At 41.5% G+C, this 20,547-nt stretch overlaps 1 pseudogene; it reads left to right on the top strand.

Annotated features, from left to right (window-relative positions):
- Positions 1–7,855: 7,855 nt before the first annotated feature.
- On the top strand, positions 7,856–20,523 carry LOC133248780 (antigen WC1.1-like; annotated as a pseudogene).
- The last annotated feature ends 24 nt before the right edge of the window (positions 20,524–20,547 follow it).

The raw sequence follows: 20,547 nt of genomic DNA, 5'->3' as shown, positions 1-20,547 counted from the left end.
AGTAGGAAAAAATATAAAAGACAGAAAAAGAGACAAAAGAGGGAGGGACAGAGTTCCGTCCTGGGAAGGGAGTCTTAAAAAGAGAGAAGTTTCCAAACATCAGGAAACCTTCTCACTGCCGAATCTGTGCCGAGCCTTGGAAGCACAGAGGGCAACATAACAGGGAGGAAAAATAAATAAACAATTAAAACCCGCACATTGTGAGCCCTTCAGTGACTCCCCCAGCAGAGAAGCAGCACAGATGCCTGCATCCGCCATTAGCAAGCGGGGGCTGGGCAGGGAGGCACGGCGCCGGCTGCATCACAAGGATCTGGCCTGAATACCCCGAGCGCTATCTGAGCGAAATAATTTGGGCTAGCAAACCAGACTGCGGGATATCTACCACGCAAAAAGCCAGCCCTAACCTAAGACACCGCCAGGCCGCCGGCAGCAGACCATCCCCCTCCGGTGATAGGCAGCCAGAGCCGGAAGGGGACAATCGCAGCCCCAGAGAGACATTATCTATAAAACTGCAAGCAGGCTTCTTTGCTAACTAAAACTTCTTGGGGGTCTGGACGGTCAACATCTGCCTGAGAAGGTGCGCCAGTGCACACCTAGATAACCGAGCGGCGGGGAGGCGATAAGTCGCAACAATCGCGCACGCCAAACACCTCATCACCTGAGCTGCTCGGATCTGGGAAGGGCACAAAACACAGGCCCAACCGAGAGTCTGCACCTCTGAGGACTACCCGAGTGCCTGAACCTGAGTGGCTTGGACCTGGGAAGTACAGGCAGCCCAGGGCCGGCGACGGATGGTTGTGGAGCAACCTAGAGCCTGAGCAGCGTGGGCAGGGAGCCTACACAAGCCGTGAACGGGGGGCAGACCCAGTGTGGCTGAGGCACTGCGAGCACATGCCAGTGTTATTTGTTTGCAGCATCCCTCCCTACCTCCCCTCAGCGCGACTGAACAAGTGAGCCTAAAATAAAAAAAAAAGTGTCCTCCACCGTCCCCTTTGTGTCAGGGCGGAAACCAGACACTGAAGAGAACAGCAAACAGAAGAAGCTATAAGAGAGGGAACTGCCTTGGAAGCTACAGGCAACAGATTAAAACCCTGTGGTTAGTGCCAACTACATAGGAAGGCGCCTATAGATCTTGAGAAATATGTCAGACCAAGGAACTAGCCAAAAGTGAACTGAACCTGCAATACGCACAACAAAACCGGAGAAAGTCCTAGATATATTTTTACTATTTTTATGATCATTCTTTCTTTCTTTTTATTTTATTTTTTTAATTAAAAAAAATTTTAATGTATACCTGTGGCGGATTCATTTTGGTATTTGGCAAAACTAATACAATTATGTAAAGTTTAAAAATAAAATAAAATTGGAAGAGTAAAAAAAAAAATAATAAAATAAAAAAAAATTTTAAGTCCTCTATTATTCCTTTAATTTTCACTTTTATAACCGATTACTTTGCAAAAAAAAAAAAAAAGGTCCGTATTTTTTTTTAAAGCAAACTTCATATATATATTTTTTATAATTTTTTTGACCTTGTTTTTTTTTTTCCTTCTTTTCTTTAACATTGTACTTTTGAAATTCCAAACTCTACTCTGGATTTTTAATTTTAGCTTTTTGGTATTTGTTATAAATTTTGTACCTATAGTTTTTTTTTTAATAATTTCTGTGACCCTTTTTAATTTTTTATTTTTCTTTTTCTTTGTTTCTTTCTCATCTTCTTTTAAATAACATTGTATATCTGAAATTCCAAACTCTACTCTAGATTTTTAATTTGTGCTTTTTGGTATTTGTTATCAATTTTGTACCTGTATTTTCTTTATAATTTATACGACTTTGTTCTTGTATTTTTTTTCCCCTCTCTATTTCTTTTTCTTCTTCTTTTTTTAACATCGTATTTTTGAAATTACAAACTCTACTCTAGATTTTTAATTTTTGCTTTTATGTATTTGTTACCAATTTGGTACCTTTAAGAACCCAATCTTCAGTACCCATTTTTCACTAGGGAGCAAGATTACTGGCTTAACTGCTCTCTCTCCCTTTGGACTCTCCTTTTTCTCCACCAGGTCGCCTGTGTCTCCTCCCTAACTCCTCTCTACTCTACCCAACTCTGTGAATTTCTGTGTGTTCCAGACGGTGGAGAATACGTAGGAAACTGATTACTGGCTGGATCTGTCTCCCTCCTTTTCATTCCCCCCTTATATCCTCCTGGCCACCTCTGTCACCTTCCTCCTTCTTCTCTTCTCTGTATAACTCCGTGAACAACTCTGAGTGGTCCAGTTGTGGAGTGCACATAAGGAAGAGATTACTGGATAGCCCACTCTCTCATTGATTCCACCTCATCTCATTCAGGTCACCTCTAAGTCCCCCCTCCCTCTTCTCTTCTCCATATAACGCTGCGAACCTCTCTGGGTGACCCTCATGGTAGAGAAACTTTTCATCTTTAACGTAGATGTTTTATCAATGGTGCTGTATAGAAGGAGAAGTTCTGAAACTACTGTAAAAATAAGACCAATAACTGGAAGCAGGAGGCTTAAGTCCAAATCCTGACTCCAAGGAACATTAATTGACAGGAGCTCATCAAATGCCTCCTTACCTGCACTGAAACCAAGCACCACACAAGGGCCAACAAGTTTCAGGGCAAGACATACCAAGCAAGTTCTCCAGCAACAAGGAACACAGCCCTGAGCTCCAAGATACAGGCAGCCCAAAGTCACCCGAAAACCATAGACATCACATAACTCATTACTGGACATTTCATTGCACTCCAGAGAGAAGAAATACAGCTCCACCCACCAGAACACCGACACAAGCTTCCCTAACCAAGAAACCTTGACAAGCCACCTGTACAAACCCACACAGAGCGAGGAAATGTCACAATAAAGAGAACTCGACAAACTGCCAGAATACAGAAAGGACACCCCAAACTCAGCAATTTAAACAAGATACAGAGACAGAGGAATACCCAGCAGATAAAGGAACAGGATAAATGCCCACCAAACCAAACAAAAGAGGAAGAGATAGGGAATCTACTTGATAAAGAATTCCAAATAATGATAGTGAAGTTGATCCAAAATCTTGAAATCAAAATGGAATCACAGATAAATAGCCTGGAGACAAAGATTGAGAAGATGCAAGAAAGGTTTAACAAGGGCCTAGAAGAAATAAAAGAGAGTCAATATATAATGAATAATGCAATAAATGAAATTAAAAACTCTGGAGGCAACAAATAGTAGAATAACAGAGGCAGAAGATAGGATAAGTGAGGTAAAAGGTAGAATGGTAGAAATAAATGAATCAGAGAGGATAAAAGAAAAATGAATTAAAAGAAATGAGGACAATCTCAGAGACCTCCAGGACAATATTAAACACTACAACATTCGAATTATAGGGGTCCCAGAAGAGGAAGACAAAAAGAAAGACCATGAGAAAATACTTGAGAAGATAATAGTTGAAAACTTCCCTAAAATGGGGAAGGAAATAATCACCCAAGTCCAAGAAACCCAGAGAGTCCCAAATAGGATAAACCCAAGGCGAAACACCCCAAGACACATAGTAATCAAATTAACAAAGATCAAACGCAAAGAACAAGTATTAAAAGCAGCCAGGGAAAAACAACAAATAACACACAAGGGAATTCCCATAAGGATAACAGCTGATCTTTCAATAGAAACTCTTCAAGCCAGGATGGAATGGCAAGACATACTCAAAGTGATGAAAGAAAATAACCTACAGCCTAGATTATTGTACCCAGCAAGGATATCATTCAAATATGAAGGAGAAATCAAAAGCTTTTCAGACAAGCAAAAGCTGAGAGAATTCAGCACCATCAAACCAGCTCTCCAACAAATACTAAAGGATATTCTCTAGACAGGAAACACAAAAATGGTGTATAAAATCGAACCCAAAACAATAAAATAAATGGCAACGGGATCATACTTATCAGTAATTACCTTAAATGTAAATGGGTTGAATGCCCCAACCAAAAGACAAAGACTGGCTGAATGGATACAAAAACAAGACCCCTACATATGTTGTCTACAAGAGACCCACGTCAAAACGGGGGACACATACAGACTGAAAGTGAAGGGCTGGAAAAAGATTTCCCATGCAAATAGGGACCAAAAGAAAGCAGGAGTAGCAATACTTATATCAGATAAAATAGACTTTAAAACAAAGGCTGTGAAAAGAGACAAAGAAGGTCACTACATAATGATCAAAGGATCAATCCAAGAAGAAGATATAACAGTTATAAATATATATGCACCCAACACGGGAGCGCCACAATATGTAAGACAAATGCTAACAAGTATGAAAGGAGAAATTAACAATAACACAATAATAGTGGGAGACTTTAATACCCCACTCACACCTATGGATAGATCAACTAAACAGAAAATTAACAAGGAAACACAAACTTTAAATGATACAATAGACCAGTTAGACCTAATTGACATCTATAGGACATTTCATCCCCAAACAAGGAATTTCACCTTTTTCTCAAGCACACATGGAACCTTCTCCAGGATAGATCACATCCTGGGCCATAAATCTAGCCTTGGTAAACTCAAAAAAATAGAAATCATTCCAAGCATCTTTTCTGACCACAATGCAGTAAGATTAGATCTCAATTACAGGAGAAAAACTATTAAAAATTCCAACATATGGAGGCTGAACAACACACTGCTGAATAACCAACAAATCACAGAAGAAATCAAAAAAGAAATCAAAATTTGCGTAGAAATGAATGAAAATGAAAACATGACAACCCAAAACCTATGGGACACTTTAAAAGCAGTCCTAAGGGGAAAGTTCATAGTAATACAGGCATACCTCAAGAAACAAGAAAAAAGTCAAATAAATAACCTAACCCTACACCTAAAGCAACTAGAAAAGGAAGAAATAGAGAACCACAGGGTTAGTATAAGGAAAGAAATCTTAAAAATTAGGGCAGAAATAAATGCAAAAGAAACAAAAGAGACCATTGCAAAACTCAACAAAGCCAAAAGCTGGTTCTTTGAAAGGATAAATAAAATTGACAAACCATTAGCCAGACTCATCAAGAAACAAAGGGAGAAAAATCAAATCAATAAAATTAGAAATGAAAATGGAGAGATCACAACAGACAACACAGAAATACAAAGGATCATAAGAGACTACTATCAACAATTATATGCCAATAAAATGGACAACGTCGAAGAAATGGACAAATTCTTAGAAAAGTACAACTTTCCAAAACTCGACCAGGAAGAAATAGAAAATCTTAACAGACCCATCACAAGCACGGAAATTGAAACTGTAATCAAAAATCTTCCAGCAAACAAACGCCCAGGTCCAGGCAGCTTCACAGCTGAATTCTACCAAAAATTTAGAGAAGAGTGAACACCTATCCTGCTCAAGCTCTTCCAGAAAATTGCAGAGGAAGGTAAACTTCCAAACTCATTCTATGAGGCCACCATCACCCTAATCCCAAAACCTGACAAAGATGCCACAAAAAAAGAAAACTACAGGCCAATATCACTGATGAAAATAGATGCAAAAATCCTTAACAAAATTCTAGCAATCAGAATCCAACAACACATTAAAAAGATCATACAGCATGACCAAGTGGGCTTTATCCCAGGGATGCAAGGATTCTTCAATATCCGCAAATCAATCAATGTAATACACCACATTAACAAATTGAGAAATAAAAACCATATAATTATCTCAATAGATGCAGAGAAAGCCTTTGACAAAATTCAACATCCATTTGTGATAAAAACTCTCCAGAAAGCAGGAATAGAAGGAACATACCTCAACATAGTAAAAGGTATATATGACAAACCCACAGCAAACATTATCCTCAATGGTGAAAAATTGAAAGCATTTCCTCTAAAGTCAGGAACAAGACAAGGGTGCCCACTTTCACCATTACTATTCAACATAGTTTTGGAAGTTTTGGCCACAGCAATCAGAGCAGAAAAAGAAATAAAAGGAATCCAAATTGGAAAAGAAGAAGTAAAACTCTCACTGTTTGCAGATGACATGATCCTCTACATAGAAAGCCCTAAAGACTCCACCAGAAAACTACTAGAACTAATCAATGATTATAGTAAAGTTGCAGGATATAAAATCAACACACAGAAATCCCTGGCATCCCTATACACTAATAATGAGAAAACAGAAAGAGAAATTAAGGAAACAATTCCATTCACCATTGGAACGGAAAGAATAAAATACTTAGGAATATGTCTAAATAAAGAAACTAAAGACCTATATATAGAAAATTATAAAACACTGGTGAAAGAAATCAAAGAGGACACTAATAGATGGAGAAATATACCATGTTCATGGATTGGAAGAATCAATATAGTGAAAATGAGTATAGTACCCAAAGCAATTTATAGATTCAATGCAATCCCTATCAAGCTACCAACAGTATTCTTCACAGAGCTAGAACAAATAATTTCACAATTTGTATGGAAATACAAAAAACCTCGAATAGCCAAAGTGATCTTGAGAAAGAAGAATGGAACTGGAGGAATCAACCTACCTGACTTCAGGCTCTATTACAAAGCCACAGTTATCAAGACAGTATGGTACTGGCACAAAGACAGAAATATTGATCAATGGAACAAAATAGAAAGCCCAGAGATAAATCCACGCACCTATGGATGCCTTATCTTTGACAAAGGAGGCAAGAATATACAATGGATTAAAGACAATCTCTTTAACAAGTGGTGCTGGGAAAACTGGTCAACCACTTGTAAAAGAATGAAACTAGAACACTTTCTAACACCATACACAAAAATAAACTCAAAATGGATTAAAGATCTCAACGTAAGACCAGAAACTATAAAACTCCTAGAGGAGAACATAGGCAAAACATTCTCTGACATACATCACAGCAGGATCCTCTCTGACCCACCTCCCAGAATATTGGAAATAAAAGCAAAAATAAACAAATGGGACCTAATTACACTTAAAAGCTTCTGCACAACAAAGGAAACTATTAGCAAGGTGAAAAGGCAGCCTTCAGAATAGGAGAAAATAATAGCAAATGAAGCAACTGACAAACAACTAATCTCAAAAATATACAAGCAACTCCTACAGCTCAATTCCAGAAAAATAAACGACCCAATCAAAAAATGGGCCAAAGAACTAAACAGACATTTCTCCAAAGAAGACATACAGATGGCTAACAAACACATGAAAAGATGCTCAACATCACTCATTATCAGAGAAATGCAAATCAAAACCACTATGAGGTACCATTTCACACCAGTCAGAATGGCTGTGATCCAAAAGTCTACAAGCAATAAATGCTGGAGAGGCTGTGGAGAAAAGGGAACCCTCTTACACTGTTGGTAGGAATGCAAACTAGTACAGCCACTATGGAGAACAGTGTGGAGATTCCTTAAAAAACTGGAACTAGAACTGCTTTATGATCCAGCAATCCCACTGCTGGGCTTTCACACTGAGGAAACCAGAAGGGAAAGAGACACGTGTACCCCAATGTTCATCGCAGCACTGTTTATAATAGCCAGGACATGGAAGCAACCTAGATGCCCATCAGCAGATGAATATATAAGAAAGCTGTGGTACCTATACACAATGGAGTATTACTCAGCCATTAAAAAGAATACATTTGAATCAGTTCTAATGAAGTGGATGAAACTGGAGCCTATTATACAGAGTGAAGTAAGCCAGAAAGAAAAACACCAATACAGTATACTAACGAATATATATGGAATTTAGAAAGATGGTAACAGTAACCCTGTGTATGAGACAGCAAAAGAGACACTGATGTACAGATCAGTCTTGTGGACTCTGTGGGAGAGGGAGAGGGTGGGGATATTTGGGAGAATGGCATTGAAACATGGGTAATATCTTGTATGAGATGAGTCACCAGTCCGGGTTCGATGCACGATGCTGGATGCTTGGGGCTGGTGCACTGGGACGGCCCAGGGGGAGGGTATGGGGAGGGAGGAGGGAGGAGGGTTCAGGATGGGGAGCACGGGTATACCTGTGGCGGATTCATTTCGATGTTGGGCAAAACTAATACAATATTGTAAAGTTTCAAAAAAAAAAAAAAAAAAAAAGAATATGCTATCTAGGTTGGTCATAATTTTCCTTCCAAGGAGTAAACGTCTTTTAATTTCATGGCTGCAGTCACCATCTGCAGTGATTATGGAGCCCAGAAAAATAAAGTCTGACACTGTTTCCACTGTTTCCCCATCTATTTCCCATGAAGTGTTGGGACCAGATGCCATGATCTTCATTTTCTGAATGTTGAGCTTTAAGCCAACTTTTTCACTCTCCACTTTGACTTTCATCAAGAGGCTTTTGAGTTTCTCTTCACTTTCTGCCATACGGGTGGTGTCATCTGCATATCTGAGGTTTTTCTTATTTCTCCCTTCAATCTTGATTCCAGCTTGTGTTTCTTCCAGTCCAGCGTTTCTCATGATGTACTCTGCATATAAGTTAAAAAAGCAGGGTGACAATATACAGCCTTGACGAGGTCCTTTTCCTATTTGGAACCAGTCTGTTGTTCCATGTCCAGTTCTAACTGTTGCTTCCTGACCTGCATACAAATTTCTCAAGAGGCAGATCAGGTGGTCTGGTATTTCCATCTCTTGGAGAATTTTTCACAGTTTATTGTGATGCACACCATCAAAGGCTTTGGCATAGTCAATAAAGCAGAAATAGATGTTTTTCTAGAATTCTCTTGCTTTTTCAATGATCCAACAGATGTTGGCAATTTGATCTCTGGTTCCTCTGCCTTTTCTAAAACCAGCTCGAACATCAGGAAGTTCATGGTTCACTTATTGCTGAAGCCTGACTTGGAGAATTTTGAGCATTACTTTACTAGCGTGTGAGATGAGTGCAACTGTGCAGTAGTTTGAGCATTCTTTGGCATTGCCTTTCTTTGGGATTGGAATGAAAAGCGACCTTTTCCAGTCCTGTGGCCACTGCTGAGTTTGCCAAATTTGCAGGCATATTGACTGCAGCACTTTCACAGCATCATCTTTCAGGATTTGAAATAGGTCAACTGGAATTCCATCACCTCCACTAGCTTTGTTCATAGTGATGCTTCCTAAGGCCCACTTGACTTCACATTCCAGGATGTCTGGCTGTGGGTCAGTGATCACACCATCGTGATTATCTCTGTCATGAAGATCTTTTTTGTACAGTTCTTCTGTGTATTCTTGCCATCTCTTCTTAATATCTTCTGATTCTGTTAGGTCCATACCATTTCTGTCCTTTACCAAGCTCATCTTTGCATGAAATGTTCCTTTGGCATCTCTGATTTTCTTGAAGAGATCCCTAGTCTTTCCCATTCTGTTGTTTTCCTCTATTTCTTTGCATTGATCGCTGAAGAAGGCTTTCTTATCTCTTCTTGCTATTATTTGGAACTCTGCATTCAGATGTTTATGTCTTTCCATTTCTCCTTTGCTTTTTGCTTCTCTTCTTTTCACAGCTATTTGTAAGGCCTCCCCAGACAGCCATTTTGCTTTTTTGCATTTCTTTTCCACGGGGATGGTCTTGATCCCTGTCTCCTGTACAATGTCACGAACCTCATTCCACAGTCCATCAGGCACTCTATCTATCCGATCTAGGCCATTAAATCCATTTCTCACTTCCACTGTATAATCATAAGGGATTTGATTTAGGTCATACCTGAATGGTCTAGTGGTTTTCCCTACTTTCTTCAATTTAAGTCTGAATTTGGCAATAAGGAGTTCATGGTCTGAGCCACAGTCAGCTCCTGGTCTTGTTTTTGCTGCCTGTATAGAGCTTCTCCATCTTTGGCTGCAAAGAATATAATCAATCTGATTTCGGTGTTGTCTATCTGGTGATGTCCATGTATAGCGTCTTCTCTTGTGTGGTTGGAAGAGGGTGTTTGTTATGACCAGTGCATTTTCTTGGCAAAACTCTGTTAGTCTTTGCCCTGCTTCATTCTGTATTCCAAGACCAAATTTGCCTGTTACTCCAGGTGTTTCTTGACTTCCTACTTTTGCATTCCAGTCCCCTATAATGAAAAGGACATCTTTTTTGGGTGTTATTTCTGAAAGGTCTTGTAGGTCTTCATAGAACCGTTCAGCTTCTTCAGCATTACTGGTTGGGGCATAGAGTTGGATTACGGTGATATTGAATGGTTTGCCTTGGTGGTAGAGATGAACTTACTGCAAAACAGAAATAGAGACACCAACATAGAGAACATCATATGGATACTAAGAGGGGAAATGAAGAGTGGGATGAATTGTGACACTGAAATTGACATATATGACATATATACACTATTGATGTGCTGTGCTGTGAGCTTAGTTGTATCTGACTCTTTGCAACCCCATGGACTGTAGCCTGCCAGGCACCTCTGTTCATGGGGATTCTCCAGGAATGAATTGTGGAGTGGGTTGCCATGCCCTCCTCCAGGGGATCTTCCCAACCCAAGGATCAAACCCAGGTCTCTTGCATTGCAGGCAGATTCTTTACTGCCTCAGCCACCAGACTCAGAAGCTCTACACTATTGATACTAAGTATAAAATAGATATTGCCTGGAGAATCCCATAGACATGGAGCCTGATGGGCTACAATCCATAGTGTCACAGAGTCAGACACGACTGAATTGACTTAGCATGCACACACACATAAACTTTGCCAACAAAGTTCTATCTAGTCCACCAGGCTCCCCCGTCCATGGGATTTTCCAGGCAAGAGTACTGGAGTGGGGTGCCATTGCTTTCTCTGCTATCTAGTCAAGGCTATGGTTTTTCCAGTGGTCATGTATGGATGTGAGAGTTGAACTATAAAGAAAGCTGAGCACCAAAAAATTGATGCTTTTGAACTGTGTTGTTGGAGAAGACTCTTGAGAGTCCCTTGGACTGCAAAGAGATCCAACCAGTCCATCCTAAAGGAAATCAGTCCTGGGTGTTCATTGGAAGGACTGATGTTGAAGCTGAAGCTCTAATACTTTGGCCACCTGATGTGAAGAGCTGACTCATTGGTAAAGACACTGATGCTGGGAAAGATTGAGGGCAAGAGGAGAACGGGACGACAGAGGATGAGATGGTTGGATGGCACCATCAACTCGATGGACATGGGTTTGGGTGGACTCTTGGAGTTGGTGATAGGGAGGCCTGGCGTGCTTCGGTTCATGGGGTCGCAAAGAGTTGGACACTACTGATTTACTGAACTGAACACATAAAATAGATAAATAATAACCTATTGTATAGCACAGCGAACTCTACTCAGTGCTCTGTGGTGATGTAAAGAGGAAGTAAATCCAAGAAAGAGGGGATATATATATATATATATATATATATATATATATATATATGGGTCATTGTTGTTTGGTCACTGAGTTGCATCTGACTCTTTTGTGACCTCATGGACTGTAGCCTGAGACACTCCTTTGTCCATTGGATTTCCCAGGCAAGAATACTGGAGTGGGTTGCCATTTCTTTCCTCAGAGGATCTTCCCAACAAGGGATGGAACCCCGGTCTCCTATTTGGCAGGCAGATTTTTTTACCACTCAGTCACCTAGGAAACCCTTACATGTATATATAAGGTATTAAGTTTGCTGTAAAGCAGAAGCTACCACAATGCTGTAAAGCAATTATGCTCAAATAAAAATTAATAAAAATAAATAAACTCTTTGTCAGGTAACTCTAAGAGCCAAATACCCTGGGAAAATTTTTTAATGTTTCTTTTTCCTCTTGTTTTCCATGAGATCTCTTTTATGTAAGTGTTTTTAAAATCACAAACATTGTAGATAAAAAGTTGTACAAATCCTTCAGAAAGGATTTTGTTTTGCTTCTTCTATTTAGGGGTAGATTAAGGATAGAGCAACTTATTTAACTCATTCTTAGGGCAAAGCTTGGCTTAAAACAGTAATCGTGGCATTGTCAGGACCAGGGCTGTTCATAGAGAAAGGGAACACTAAGATTATGGTAACTTTACTGGTATGTTACAGCTTTCATCTCAGCTCCATCACTAGGTCATTATTATTATTATTATTTTATTTTGAATTTTTTACTTTGTATTGGGTTTAGCCGATTAACAATGTTGTTACAGTTTCAGGTGAACAGGCAGGGACTCAGCCATACATATACATGTATCCATTTCCCCCCAAAGTCCCCTCCCTTCCTAAAAATTATTTTGCTTAACTGAGTTTCCTGTTCTTCAACCCTCCCAACCCTCTAATCATCGCTCTTTTTTCAGGAAATCACACCCAGGTGCTGCCCCAGTGCAATGACTCTTGTGTCTGAACAAGCAGGGTCTGCAGCCTCAGAGGAGAGCGCCCCCTACTGCTCACGTGAGGGTCCCACAGGACAGAAGACCCTATTCATTCCCCAGGTCAGCGCCTCATTGTCCCACTTCTCCTCAGACAGTAGACAGCTCCGCCAGGTGGATGGGGGCGGTCCCTACGCCGGGAGAGTGGAGATCCTTGACCAGGGCTCCTGGGGCACCATCTGTGATGACGGCTGGGACCTGGACGATGCCCGCGTGGTGTGCAGGCAGCTGGGCTGTGGAGAAGCCCTCAGTGCCACGGGGTCTGCTCACTTCGGGGTAGGATCAGGGCCCATCTGGCTGTATGACCTGAACTGCACAGGAAAGGAGTCCCACGTGTGGAGGTGCCCTTCCCGGGGCTGGGGGCGGCACGACTGCAGACACAAGGAGGACGCCGGGGTCATCTGCTCAGGTCAGCACTCCACACTGTCCACAGGCAGGGGGAAGGGAGGGCCCAGGAGGACGGGGGTCTGAACCCTGAGGGAGAGATGCTGAAAGGACCAGAGAAGGAGGCTTCCTCCCATAGAGCCTGTCTTTCCAGCAGACGTGAAGACGAGGTGCTTTCACTGCCTCCTGCAGCAGCTGAGATTCTGGTCCTTTCTCCTCGGTAGTGTTTGCTGGCATAGCCTTTTCTCAGTTTTCCTTGTAATCAGGGCTCACTCTTCTGGTACATAGGGTAGAGAAGTCTTAAAGCCAAGGTGCTAGTTTTTTTTTTTTTTTTTTTTGTTTGTTTGTTTTGTAACAAATTACCACATAGTTAATGGTTTAAAACAACACATTTACTTCCTTACACTTCTGTAGCTTAGATGTACAGCAGGAATCTCACTGGATGGGGATCAAGGTTTCAGTAGGGTCACATCACCTCTGAGCCTCTGGGAAAGAATCTGTTTTTTGTCTTTTCAAGCTTCTAAAAACTGCCTGCCTGCCTTTGGTCATAACCCCCTTCTGTTCATCATCAGACCAGCAAAGCTCCACCTCTCTAACTGTTATACATATTCACATCTCCCTCTAACCAGAACGAGGAAAAGTATTCCACTCTAAAGGATAGTGAGTCTAAGATTGGGATTAGAATGTGCTCAGGTGGTTAATCCATTATATTTCAGGGTAATCTCAAGGTCCTTACCTTAATCACATCTGTAAAGTCCCCTTTGCCAGATAAGGAAACAGTCACAGATCCATTATTCTATCTGCCTCCACACTGTCCACATCACACCCCTTTCATACACTCTTTTAGATGTTTTGTCAGGAAGCAGGAGTCAGCTCTCTCTCCCTGCAGGTGTCCAGGTTGGTCTTCCTCAGTTTATATTCACTACATCATGGTGGTAGAAATATTTAGAAAGACAGACACAGATGGACAAAGTCAGATAAAAAGGAGACAGGTTTGACTCTGGTCATCTAGTGGATTTGCTTCCTCAGCTGGATCAGAGATGAATGTTCACAAGTTTGGGGAGAGAGGAAAACCCAGAGCACTGAGCTGGGTTCTCACTGTGTCCTGTCTCCTCCCTTTCAATCTCAGGTTCCTGGCCCTCAGGATGGTGAGCGAGGACCAAGAGTGTGCTGGGTGGCTGGAAGTTTTCTACAATGGGACGTGGGGCAGTGTCTGCCACAGCCCCATGGAAGACATCACTGTGTCCGTGATCTGCAGACAGCTTGCCTGTGGGGACAGTGGAATTCTCAACGCTTCTGTTGGTCTCAGGGAAGGTTCTAGACCCCCGTGGGTAGATTTAATCCAGTGTCGGAAAATTGATACCTCTCTCTGGCAGTGTCCTTCTGACCCTTGGAAGTACAGTTCCTGCTCTCCAAAGGAGGAAGCCTACATCTCATGTGCAGGTGACTTATGTCTGTTTCTGTGTCTTTCCCAACCCTGTAGGATGTTGTTAGTGAGATTTGATATTTTAAAATCTAAGTGATGGGTTTAAGTTGAGTTTATAAAATGAAGTTGGATGGAGCTAATTTAATCCACATGTTCCAAACTTGCTTTTATTAAAAGTTTTTAATTGATATAATTGACATAACATTATATTGTTTGCTGTGTACAACATAATGCTTATATATTTGTGTATATTGATAAATGATCACTACAGTAAGTCTAGTTATATCCATAACCATATATATAGTTAAATATTTTTTTATATGATGAGGATGTTTAAGATGTATTTTCTCATCATCTTTCAAACAGACAGTATGGTATTCACTATAGTCACCATGCTGTTTATCTCTTCACCTATTAATTTTATAACTCAAGTTTATACCTTTTGATTACATTTGCCACACCAAATTCCCCACCTCTGGCAGGCACCAACCACTCAGCATCTCTGAACTTGCTTTTTGTTTTAAGATTACACATATAAATGAGATTTTATGGTATTTTTCTTTCTCTGTCTGATTTGTTTCGCCTAGCATAATGCCCTCAAGGTCCATCCGTGTTGAAACTGGCAAAATTTTCTTTTTTTTTAAGGGTGGATATATGTCTATGTTACATTTTCTTTATCCATTCATCCATCACTGAAGACTTACCTTGTTTGGCTCTTGTATACATTGCTATAAAATACTAAAAAGTAATGCTGTTAAAGTGCTGCAGTCAATATATCAACAAATTTGGAAAATTCATCAGTGGCCACAGGACTGGAGAAGGTCAATTTTCATTCCAATCCTGAAGAAGGGCAGTGCCAAAGAATGTTCAAACTACTGCACAATTGTGCTCATTTCACATGCTAGCAAGGTTATGCTTAAAGTCTTTCAAGCTAGGCTTCAGCAATAAGTGAACTGAGAACTTCCAAGATGTACAGCTGGGTTTAGAAAAGGCAGAGATCAAATTGCCAACATTTGTTGGCTCATAAAGTAAGCAAGAGAGTTCCAGAAAAACATCTGCTTCATTGACTAGACTAAAGCCTTTGACTATGTGGACTGCAAGGAGATCCAACCAGTCCATTCGGAAGGAGATCAGCCCTGGGACTTCTTTGGAAGGAATGATGCTAAAGCTGAAACTCCAGTACTTTGGCCACCTCGTGTGAAGAGTTGACTCATCGGAAAAGACTCTGATGCTGGGAGAGATTGGGGACAAGAGGAGAAGGGGACGACAGAGGATGAGATGGCTGGATGGCATCACTGACTCGATGGACATGAGTCTGGGTGAACTCCAGGAGTTGGTGATGGACAGGGAGGCCTGGCGTGCTGCGATTCATGGGGTCGCAAAGAGTCAGACACGACTGAGCGACTGATCTGATCTGATGTGGATCACAAGGAACTGTGGAAAATTTTTAAAGAGTTGAGAATACCAGACCACTTTTCCTGCCTCCTGAGAAACCTGTATGCAGGTCAAGAAGCAACAGTTGGAACTGGATATAAACAACTGACTTGTTCAAAATTGGGAAAGGAATTCGTCAAGGCTGTATATTGTCACCCTGTTTATTTAAATTATATGTAGGGTACATCGTGGGAAATGCTAGGCTGAATGAATCACAAGCTGGAATCAAGATTGCCATGAGAGATATCAACAACCTCAGATATGCAGATGATACCACTCTATTGGAAGAAAGAGAAGAGGGAAATAAAGAGCTTCTTGTTAAGGGTGAAAGAGGAGAGTGAAAAAGTTGGCTTAAAGCTCAACATTCTAAAAATTAAGATCATGGCATCTGGCCCCATCACTTCATGGCAAATAAAAAGGGAGAAAGTGGATACAGACACATTTTCTTTTCTTGGGCTCCAAAATCACTGCTGATGGTGATGGTAGCCATGAGATTAAAAGAGGCTTGCTCCCTGGAAGGAAAGATATGACACACCTAGACAGAGTATTAAAAAGCAGAGACATCACTTTGCTGACAAAGGTCCATCTAGTCAAAGTTATGTTTATTTCAGTAGTCATGTACGGATGTGAGAGTTGGATTATACAGAAGCTGAGTGCCAAAGAGTTGATGCTTTTGAATTGTGGTTCTTGGATGCCACAAATGAATTGCGAGTCCCTTGGGCAGCAAGGAGATCCAATCAGTCCATCCTAAAGGAAATCGACTCTGAATATTCATTGGAAGGACTGATGCTGAAGCTGAAGCTCCAGTACTTCTGCCACCTGATGAGAAGAGCTGACTCATTTGAGAATACCCTGATGCTGAGAAAGCCTGAAGGCAAAAGGAGAAGTGGGCCACAGAGGATGAGATAGTTAGATAGCATCAGCAATTCAGTGGACATGAATTTGAGCAAACTCTGGGAGATAGTGAAGGACAGAAGAACCTGGCATGCTGCAGTCCATGGGATTGCAAAGAGTCAGACACAACCTAGCAACTGAACAAATATTGCTGCACTGAACATTGTGTTTTCAAGTTAGTGTTTCCTTCAGATAAATGCCCCAAAGTGAAATTGCTAAATCATATGGCAATTCTATTTTTAATTTTTGATGCGCCTCAATACTGTTTCCATAGGGGCTGCATCAACTTACATTCCCTCTAACTGTGCAAAAGCTTTCCTGTCTCTTCACATTCTCCTCAACTCCTGTTATTTCTTCTTTTTGATAAAAGCCTTTCTAGAAGATATGAGGTCATATCTCATTGTGGTTTTGATTTGTATGTTCTGATGATTAGCAGTGTTGAGCACATTTTCATGTACCTATTGGCAAGTTGTATGTATTCTTTAAAAAAAGTATTTATCAGTTTCTCTGCCCATTGTTTGAAAGTCATATTGTTTGATTTTTGCTACTGAGTTGTGTGAGTTCCTTGTGTATTTTGGATAATAATCTTTATGAGAAATATAATATGTAAATATTTTCTCCAGTTCCATAGGTTGCTTTTTCATTTTGTTGATGGTTTCCTTAATTGGGCAGAAGCTTTGTAGCCTTATGTGGTCCCAATTGCTTGTTTTTACTCTTGTTCACTTTGATTTGGTGTCAAATCCAAAAAAATCCTCATGAAGACCAGTGTCAACGATTTTATTTTCTGTTTTTTCCTGTAGAAATTTTATGGCTTCAAGACTTGTGATCAAGTCTTTAATCTATTTTGAGTTAATTTTTGTGTGTGGTGTAACACAATGGTTCAGCTTCATTCTTTTGCATGTGGCTCTCCGGTTTTCCCAATGCCATTTACTGAAAAAACTGTCCTTTCCTCTTGTATATTCTTGGTTTCTTTGTCAAAAATTAATTGACCATACAAATGTGGGTTTATTTCTGGGCTCTCTATTCTGTTCCATTGATCTCTGTGTCCATTTTTATACTAACAACATACTGTTTTGATCAATATAGCTTTGTAACATAGTTTGAAAACAAGAAGTATGACACTTCCAGCTTTATTACTCTTTCTCAAGATTGCTTTGGTATTCAGTGTCTTTTGTGGTTCCATGCAAATTTTAGGATTGTTTGTCTGTATCTGTGAAAATTTCCATTGACATTTTGGTAAGGATTGCAGTGAATCTGTAGATTGCTTTGGGTAGTATGGGCATGTTAATAATATTAGATCTTCCAATCCATGAGCACAGAATATCTTTCCATTTATTTGAGTCATCTTCAGTATCTTTCATCAATGTGTTTATAGTTTTCAGTGTACAGGTCTTTCACCTCCTTGGTTAAGTTTATTCCTAGATATTTTATTCATTTTCATGCAAATGTACATCAAATTGTTTTCTCAGTTTCTCCTCCTGGCAGTTTATTGTTAGTGCATAGAAATGCAACTGATTTTTGTATATAGATTTTTCATTCTACAACTTTACGGAGTGTATTAGTTGTCATATTTTTGGTGAAGTCTTTAGGGTTTTCTATATATAATATCATGTAAGGGAGTCTCCTTCTTCATGACTCTGATGGTAAAGAATCCATCTGCAATACAAGAGACCTGGATTTGATCCCTGGCTTGGGAAGATCCCCTGGAGGAGGGAACAGCAACCCACTCCAGTATTCTTGCCTGGAAAATCCCACCAGGCTACATTCCATAGGTCACAAACAGTCAGACACGACTGAGAGACTAACACACACACACACACACATAACCAACACTGCATTGCAGATCAATTATCGTCCAATTAAAAATAAATTTAGAAAAGAGAGTTTCCTTTTACAACAGTAGTCTTCACTTGCCCACTTGTCACACTGAATAGTAGGTAAGAGTAGCTTATAATCTATCTAATAATTTTCCATTAAAATTACATACGTGAGATTTTGAGTATAAATTAGCTCTGTTCTTCTGGACTGATTATTTTTAATATGAGCTATTATCATAGACTATTCCCATTCACTTATATTTGGTTTACTATTTCACTGATTAGTGTGAATTTAGTTTTATTTTACTGAATTTACTTCATCTATTAATTCATTCAATAACTATTTATCAAGCCCTTATCTAGGTATTTAGAAAAGGTTTTCCATACATATTTGTTGAGTGAGTGCATACAATGTGCAGGCACTGTCCTAATAGCAGAAACATGGCACATATAAGATATACAAGGTCCTTCTTCTAATGGAACTTTCATTAAGAGTTTGGCCACCTCATGTGAAGAGTTGACTCATTGGAAAAGACTCTGATGCTGGGAGGGATTGGGGGCAGGAGGAGAAGGGGATGACAGAAGATGAGATGGCTGGATGGCATCACTGACTCGATGGACGTGAGTCTGAGTGAACTCTGGGAGTTGGTGATGGACAGGGAGGCCTGGCATGCTGTGATTCATGGGGTCGCAAAGAGTCAGACACGACTGAGCGACTGAACTGAACTGAACTGATGTGTACATTTGTAGATGTCTGTGTTTATATTTGCTGTGGGATGTGAAGACTGATAAACAAGTAAATATTTAAAGTAATTTCAGCTGTGATCAGATGCAGTGAAAGTTTCAGCCCAGGAGTTAATGAATGAGCCTGTGTTTTCATATGTTATTTGCACTGACCCAAGGACCTTAGATAATCCTATGTGGGGACAAGATCACCCCCAGCTGTTCCTCATCCAAGTGTTTCCTTCTTGTTTGCAGGAAGAAGACTCAAGAGCTGTCCAACTGCTGCCCCCTGCACAGGTACATCAGCCCCGCCCCCTCCCCTGTGGCTCCCAGGGGCTCCTTCCTCCCACCAGGGCAGTCACAGGAGGGGCTGCTGCCTTTTCAGACAGAGAGAAGCTCCGGCTCAGGGGAGGAGACAGCAAGTGCTCAGGACGGGTGGAGGTCTGGCACAGTGGCTCCTGGGGCACTGTGTGTGATGACTCCTGGAGCCTGGCAGAGGCCGAGGTGGTGTGTCAGCAGCTGGGCTGTGGCCAGGCCCTGGAAGCCATGCAGGCTGTGGCATTTGGCCCTGGAAATGGGAGCATCTGGCTGGACAAGGTGCAGTGCAGGGGCCGGGAGTCCTCCCTGTGGGACTGTGTTGCGGAGCCCTGGGGGCAGAGCGACTGCAAGCATGAGGAGGATGCTGGTATGAGGTGCTCTGGTGAGTGAGGGGCTCGGGGTCCACCCTGGGTGAGCTGGGGCACTGCGGAGGCACTGGGCTGGGCCAGGCGTGGTGGGGAGTTTGTATTTAGACAGTGTCCAGGTCCTGGGGCTCTGATCTAGGATGGGGCAGCTGGGAGGACAGGACACTGGTGTTGTGGAGACTGAGGTCTGATTTCAGGCTCAGGAGGGAAAAATGGGTTTGCCCTGCTTTCTGGCCAATTTCTTTTCCTCACACTGCTGTTTTTCTCTTTAGGTGTAAGGAAAACATTGCTCCCAACTGCCACAGGTACTGTGAACACCCATGGGCAGGAGAGAATACTCAGGTCTGGGGACCTGTTCTGTGGGCCCTCTGACAGCTCAGGAGAGGAAAGAGCCTGAGGAGCCCTGGCTGGTGGGGAGGAGCCCGGGGCATTATGTTGGGGAACTCCTCTGCCTTGGTTCCTGGGGCTGCATTTTTCTCATGACTGGGGTCCAAGGGAGACTGGTTCCTGTGTTGCAGGATCTAAGGTTCTCCCGCCTGCCTCTGAGTGTTGCTCCTCATCAGTGAGGTGTGGGTCCCAGGACTGTTTGACACTGTCTCCTGAAGTCCAAGGAGAAGAGATGAGCCGGGTCCTCAGAGGCTGTCCGCAGGGCAGCTCCCTGACAATCCCCTGCTCTGCCTCCGGGCCACACTGGCCGGAGTGGAACTGACCCATCTCAGGATGAGACCTGGGGGAACCAGGTGACTGTCAGTGTACTGGTGTCTGAGGCTGGGACGCTATTGTCTGGAGCCCCTGGAAATGCTGGCACAGGGGGTTTCTCTGTGCCCAGGACCTTCTCCATACCCTGTTGCCTTGTTCTCTTTAGGGTCCAGACCAGTTTCAAGTCCTCTCCCTGGGATCTTCTCCTTGCCT

Source organism: Bos javanicus, chromosome 5 (assembly GCF_032452875.1).
Source record: "Bos javanicus breed banteng chromosome 5, ARS-OSU_banteng_1.0, whole genome shotgun sequence".
Lineage (NCBI taxonomy): Eukaryota > Metazoa > Chordata > Mammalia > Artiodactyla > Bovidae > Bos > Bos javanicus.
This window is presented reverse-complemented; position numbering and strand designations above follow the sequence as displayed.